This window comes from Gorilla gorilla, chromosome 11 (genome assembly GCF_029281585.2).
Source record: "Gorilla gorilla gorilla isolate KB3781 chromosome 11, NHGRI_mGorGor1-v2.1_pri, whole genome shotgun sequence".
NCBI lineage: Eukaryota > Metazoa > Chordata > Mammalia > Primates > Hominidae > Gorilla > Gorilla gorilla.
In genome coordinates, this window is record NC_073235.2 from 140,534,981 (window position 1) to 140,542,343 (window position 7,363).

Genomic DNA, 7,363 nt, shown 5'->3' on the forward strand with positions numbered 1-7,363 from the left:
GTTAGGTCTAACATTTAAGTCTTTAATCCATCTTGAATTAATTTTTGTATATGGTATAAGGAAGGGATCCAGTTTCAGCTTTCTACATATGGCTAGCCAGTTTTCCCAGCACCATTTATTAAATAGTGAATCCTTTCCCCATTTCTTGTTTTTGTCAGGTTTGTCAAAGATCAGATGGTTGTAGATGTGTGGTGTTATTTCTGAGGCCTCTGTTCTGTTCCATTGGTCTACATCTCTGTTGTGGTACCAGTACCATGCTGTTTTGGTTACTGTAGCCTTGTAGTATAGTTTGAAGTCAGGTAGCGTGATGCCTCCAGCTTTGTTCTTTTTGCTTAGGATCGTCTTGGCAATGCGGGCTCTTTTTTGGTTCCATATGAACTTTGGAGTAGTTTTTTCCAATTCTGTGAAGAAAGTCATTGGTAGCTTGATGGGGATGGCATTGAATCTATAAATTACTTTGGGCAGTATGGCCATTTTCACGATATTGATTCTTCCTATCCATGAGCATGGAATATTCTTCCATTTGTTTGTGTCTTCTTTTATTTAGTTGAGCAGGGGTTTGTAGTTCTCCTTGAAGAGGTCCTTCGCATCCTTTGTTAGTTGGATTCCTAGGTATTTTATTCTCTTTGTAGCAATTGTGAATGGGAGTTCACTCATGATTTGGCTCTCTGTTTGTCTGTTAATGGTGTATAGGAATTCTTCTGATTTTTGCACATTGATTTTGTATCCTGAGACTTTGCTGAAATTGCTTATCAGCTTAAGGAGATTTTGGGCTGAGACAATGGGGTTTTCTAAATATACCATCATGTCATCTGCAAACAGGGACAATTTGACTTCCTCATTTCCTAATTGAATACCCTTTATTTCTTTCTCTTGCCTGATTGCCCTGGCCGGAACTTCCAACACTATGTTGAATAGGAGTGGTGAGAGAGGGCATCCTTGTCTTGTGCTGGTTTTCAAAGGGAATGCTTCCAGTTTTTGCCCATGCAGTATGATATTGGCTGTGGGCTTGTCATAAATAGCTCTTATTATTTTGAGATACATCCCATCAATACCTAGTTTATTGAGAGTTTTTAGTATGAAGGGCTGTTGAATTTTGTCAGAGGCCTTTTCTGCATCTATCGAGATAATCATGTGGTTTTTGTCTTTGGTTCTGTTTATATGATGGATTACGTTTATTGATTTGCATATGTTGAACCAGCCTTGCATACCAGGGATGAAGCCAACTTGATCGTGGTGGATAAGCTTTTTGATGTGCTACTGGATTCGGTTTTCCAATATTTTGTTGAGGATTTTTGCATCAATGTTTATCAGGGATATTGGTCTAAAATTCTCTTTTTTTGTTTTGTCTCTGCCAGGCTTTGGTATCAGGATGATATTGGCCCATAAAATGAATTAGGGAGGATTCCCTCTTTTTCTATTGATTGGAATAGTTTCAGAAGGAATGGTACCAGCTCCTCTTTGTACCTCTGGTAGAATTCGGCTTGTGAATCCGTCTGGCCCTGGACTTTTTTTGGTTGTCAGGCTATTAATTATTGCCTCAATTTCAGAACCTGTTATTGGTCTATTCAGGGATTCAACTTCCTGGCTTAGTCTTGGGAGGGTGTATGTGTCCAGGAATTTATCTATTTTTTCTAGATTTTCTAGTTTATTTCTGTAGAGGTGTTTATAGTATTCTCTGATGGTAGTTTGTATTTCTGTGGGATCAGTGGTGATATCCCCTTTATCATTTTTTATTGCATCTATTTGATTCTTCTCTCTTTTCTTCTTTATTAGTCTTGCTAGTGGTCTATCAATTTTGTTGATCTTTTCAAAAAACCAGCTGCTGGATTCATTGATTTTTTGAAGGGTTTTTTTGTGTCTCTATCTCCTTCAGTTCTGCTCTGATCTTAGTTATTTCTTGCCTTCTGCTAGCTTTTGAATGTGTTTGCTCTTGCTTCTCTAGTTCTTTTAATTATGATGTTAGGTGTCAATTTTAGATCTTTCCTGCTTTCTCTTATGGGCATTTAGTGCTATAAATTTCCCTCTACACACTGCTTTAAATATGTCCCAGAGATTCTGGTATGTTGTGTCTTTGTTCTCATTGGTTTCAAAGAACATCTTTATTTCTGCCTTCATTTCGTTATGTACCCAGTAGTCATTCAGGAGCAGGTTGTTCAGTTTCCATGTAGTTGAGCAGTTTTGAGTGAGTTTCTTAATCCTGAGTTCTAGTTTGATTGCACTGTGGTCTGAGAGACAGTTTGTTATAATTTCTGTTCTTTACATTTGCTGAGGAGTGCTTTACTTCCAAGTATGTGGTCAATTTTGGAATAAGTGTAATGTAGTGCTGAGAAGAATGTATATTCTGTTGATTTGGGGTGGAGAGTTCTGTAGATGTCTATTAGGTCTGCTTGGTGCAGAGCTGAGTTTAATTCCTGGATATCCTTGTTAACTTTCTGTCTCGTTGACCTGTCTAATGTTGAGAGTGGGGTGTTAAAGTCTCCCATTATTATTGTGTAGGAGTCTAAGTATCTCTGTAGGTCTCTAAGGACTTGCTTTATGAATCTGGATGCTCCTGTATTGGGTGCATATATATTTAGGATAGTTAGCTCTTCTTGTTGAATTGATCCCTTTACCATTATGTAATGGCCTTCTTTGTCTCTTTTGATCTTTGTTGGTTTAAAGTCTGTTTTATCAGAGACTAGGATTGCAACCCTTGCTTTTTTTTGTTTTCCATTTGCTTGGTAGATATTCCTCCATCCCTTTATTTTGAGCCTATGTGTGTCTCTGCACATGAGTTGGGTCTCCTGAATACAGCACACTGATGGGTCTTGACTCTTTATCCAATTTGCCAGTCTGTGTCTTTTAATTGGAGCATTTAGCCCATTTACATTTAAGGTTAATATTGTTATGTGTGAATTTGGTCCTGTCATTATGATGTTAGCTGGTTATTTTGCTCATTAGTTGATGCAGTTTCTTCCTAGCATTGATGGTCTTTACAATTTGGCATGTTTTTGCAGTGGCTGGTACCAGTTGTTCCTTTCCATGTTTAGTTCTTCCTTCAGGAGCTCCTGTAAGGCAGGTCTGGTGGTGACAGAATCTCTCAGCATTTGTTTGTCTGTAAAGGATTTTATTTCTCCTTCACATGTGAAGCTTAGTTTGGCTGGATATGAAATTCTGGGTTGAAAATTCTGTTCTTTAAGAATGTTGAATGTTGGCCCTGACTCTCTTCTGGCTTGTAGAGTTTCTGCCAAGAGATCTGCTGTTAATCTCATGGGCTTCCCTTTGTGGGTAACCTGACCTTTCTTTCTGGCTGCCCTTAACATTTTTTCCTTCATTTCAACTTTGGTGAGTCTGACAATAATGTGTCTCGGAGTTGCTCTTCTTGAGGAGTATTTTTGTGGCGTTCTTTGTATTTCCTGAATTTGAGTGTTGACCTGCCTCGCTAGGTTGGGGAAGTTCTCCTGGATAATATCCTGAAGAGTGTTTTCCAACTTAGTTCCATTCTCCCCATCACTTTCAGGTACACCAATCAGACGTAGATTTGGTCTTTTCACATAGTCCCATATTTCTTGGAGGCTTTGTTCATTTCTTTTTACTCTTTTTTCTCTAAACTTCTCTTCTCACTTCATTTCATTCATTTGATCTTCAATCACTGATACCCTTTCTTCCACTTGATCAAATCGGCTACTGAAGCTTGTGCATGCATCCGTAGTTCTCGTGCCTTACCGTCAGATCATTTAAGGACTTCTCTACACTGTTTATTCTAGTTAGCCTTCATCTAATCTTTTTTCAAGGTTTTTAGCTTCTTTGTGATGAGTTCGAACATCCTCCTTTAGCTCAGAGAAGTTTGTTTTTACTGATCGTCTGAAACCTTCTTCTCTCAATTCATCAAAGTCATTCTCTGTCCAGCTTTGTTCCATTGCTGGCGAGGAGCTGCATTCCTTTGGAGGACAAGAGGCGCTCTGATTTTTAGAATTTTCAGCTTTTCTGCTCTGGTTTCTCCCCATCTTTGTAGTTTTATCTACCTTTGGTCTTTGATGATGGTGACGTACAGATGGGGTTTTGGTGTGGATGTCCTTTCTGTTTGTTAGTTTTCCTTGTAACAGTCAGGGCCCTCAGCTGCAGGTCTGTTGGAGTTTGTTGGAGGTCCACTCCAGGCCCTGTTTGCCTGGGTATTACCAGCAGATGCTGCAGCAAACATTGCAGAATGGCAGATGTTGCTGCCTGATCCTGTGTCTGGAAGCTTCGTCTCAGAGGGGCACCCGGCTGTATGAGGTGTCAGTCAGCCCCTACCGGGAGGTGTCTCCCAGTTAGACTACTCGGGGGTCAGGGACCCACTTGAAGAGGCAGTCTGTCCATTCTCAGATCTCAAACTCCATGCCGGGAGAACCACTACTCTCTTCAAAGCTGTCAAACAGGTACGTTTAAGTCTGCAGAAGTTTCTGCTGCCTTTTATTCAGCTATGCCCTGCCCACAGAGGTGGAGTCTACAGAGGCAGGCAAGCCTCCTTGAGCTGCAGTGGGCTCCGCCCAGTTCGAGGTTCCTGGCCACTTTGTTTACCTACTCAAGCCTCAGCAATAGCGGACGCCCCTTCCCAGCCTCGCTGCCGCCTGGCAGTTCAATCTCAGACTGTTGCGCTAGCAGTGAGTGAGGCTCCGTGGGCGTGGGACCCTCTGAGCCAGGGACGGGATATAATCTCCTGGTGTGCCGTTTGCTAAGGCCTTTGGAAAAGCGCAGTATTAGGGTGGGAGTGTCCCGATTTTCCAGGTATCGTCTGTCATGGCTTCCCTTTGCTAGGAAAGGGAATTCCCTGACCCCTTGCACTTCCCAGGTGAGGCGATGCTCCACCCTGCTCCGTGGGCTGCACCCACTGTCTGACAAGCCCCAGTGAGATGAACCCGGTACCTCAGTTGGAAATGCAAAAATCACCCATCTTCTGCGTTGCTTACGCTGGGAGCTGCAGACTACAGCTATTCCTATTCAGCCATCTTGGAACCTCCATCTGGCATTTTCCAAGTATAAATTAGCCTACCAGTGTTGACATGGAATATACATGAACGGTAAGGCAGTATATCAAATGACTGGATTTCAAATGTTTCCTCTTTTATGGGATTTATAAAAGAATTGAATATATTTGAGAATAAGGTTTTATTTCATATATTAATTTGTCTCCAGTTATTATCAGATCCACTCAAAATGTCCACCAGGAATTGGGTTCCAAAAAGTAAAAATAATAATAATAATAATAATAATAATAATTTAAAAGGACTATATTTGATGAAACACAAAAATCATTGGCTTTAGCCATATATCAAATTAGTAAAATCCTAATTTTACTAATTAAATTACTAATTAAATTTTACTAAAATTATGGAGATTTTTCCTGTATGTTAATTTTATGGTTATTTATATTAAAAGGCTACATTCAGAGCATTGAATAAAGTAGCAACATGGAATAGGTGTTATTTTCAACATACCCATAGAAATAAGAAGCATACCTCTAATCATTTGTTTCCCAGAGGAATGATGAAGTGGAATTCCATTCTAGAATACATAGAGACAAAATTACTGCCTTTGATTTGGGGAAAATATAGAAAGGGTCACTTGAAATTCTAATTTTCAGCACTGGGCATGGTGGCTCACACCTGTAATCCCAGCACTTTGGGGAGGCCGAGGCAGGTGGATCACGAGGTCAGGAATTCGAGACCAGCCTGGCCAACATGGTGAAACCTCCTCTCTACTGAAAATACAAAAATTAGTCGGGCATGGTAGCATACACCTGTAATCCCAGCTACTTCGGAGCCTGAGGCAGGAGAATCGCCGCCTCCCGGGAGGCGGAGGTTGCAGTGAGCCGAGATCCTGCCACTGAACTCCAGCCTGGGCAACAGAGTGAGACCCCATCTCAGCATGGTGGGGGTGGGGAGGAAAGTAATTCTAACTGTCTCACATGTCCGTGTGAAGAGGCCACCAAATAGGCTTTGTGTGAGCAACATGGCTGTTTATTTCACCTGGGTGCAGGTGGGCTGAGTCTGAAAAGAGAGTCAGCAAAGTGTGGTGGATTATCATTAGTTCTTAAGGTTTTGGGATAGGTGGTGGAGTTAAGAGCAATGTTTTGTGGGCAGGTGGTGGATCTCACAAAGTACATTCTCAAGGGTGGGGAGAATTACAAAGAACCTTCTTAAGGGTGGGGGAGATTACAAAGTACATTGATCAGTTAGCTTGGGGCAGAAATAAATCACAACGGTGGAATGTCATCAGTTAAGGCTATTTTCACTTCTTTTGTGGATCTTCAGTTGCTTCAGGCCATCTGGATGTATACGTACAAGTCACTGGGAATATGATGGCTTAGCTTGGGCTCAGAGGCCTGACACTAACTTTCAGGTTTTTTGAAGTAAAGTCCTATCCAAAAGCTAAAGGTAAAGATCAGGCAGCTTTTGTAAATTAAAGGGCTTTCAGCTGTGACCAGTAAATTGCTAGCTGTTATGAAGCTTCCCAAGTTAAATTTAGAAACTAGAGTTATTTTTCATGAATCTTTTGGAACCTCAAGTGAAAAATCTCTGTTTATCTTATTCTGTAAAATCTCTAACTTGATATTATATAATTGGATAAAATTATTGTAGAATTTTAAAAGACTGGTCAAATTGTCCAAGTTTTCATAGATCTTCACTAGCAAAAATTTAGATAATTTAACATTAGTGCTCAAAATCAATTTTCTTTCACACTGTTGTATTAGATACCAAAGAGCACTTAGCTATATCAACTAGAATATATAGATAATTAATATGTTTGGAGATAACCAGAGATTTGGAAAATTGTAAATACCATAAGACAATCAGCAAAAACAGTGGAACTAAAAATTCCCAATTGGCTCTGCCTGATGCCAATCTATACTGGTCAAAGGAGACAATATGTGTGACTCAGAAGCTCAATGTAACAGATAATTTCTCTTTTAAAAAGTAGATCTCAACCAGTAATCTCTATACATGGGCTTAAGTACTGCTTTTTCAGTATTGACCATTGTTACGTATTATCAAATACATATGTGGCACGTAGTAGTAACATATTTTAACGTGGGCAGGACAGTGACCTTCTAAAATGTCCTGTTGTCATCTGGATCCTGTGATGTGCTGTACGTGACAAAGAGAATTAAGGTTGCAGATGCAAGTAAGATTGTTAATTAGCTGACTTTTAAGATTAGGAACTTATCCTGGATTATCTGGCTGGACTCAATCTAATTGCATGAGTCCTTAAAAGTGGTAGAGGAGGCAGAAGAGAGAACCAGAGAAATGGCATTGTGAGAACTCGACACGCTCCTGCTGGCTTTGAAGACAGAATGAGGGGCCGAGAGCCAGTGGACAGCCCCCGGAAGCTGGAAAAGGTG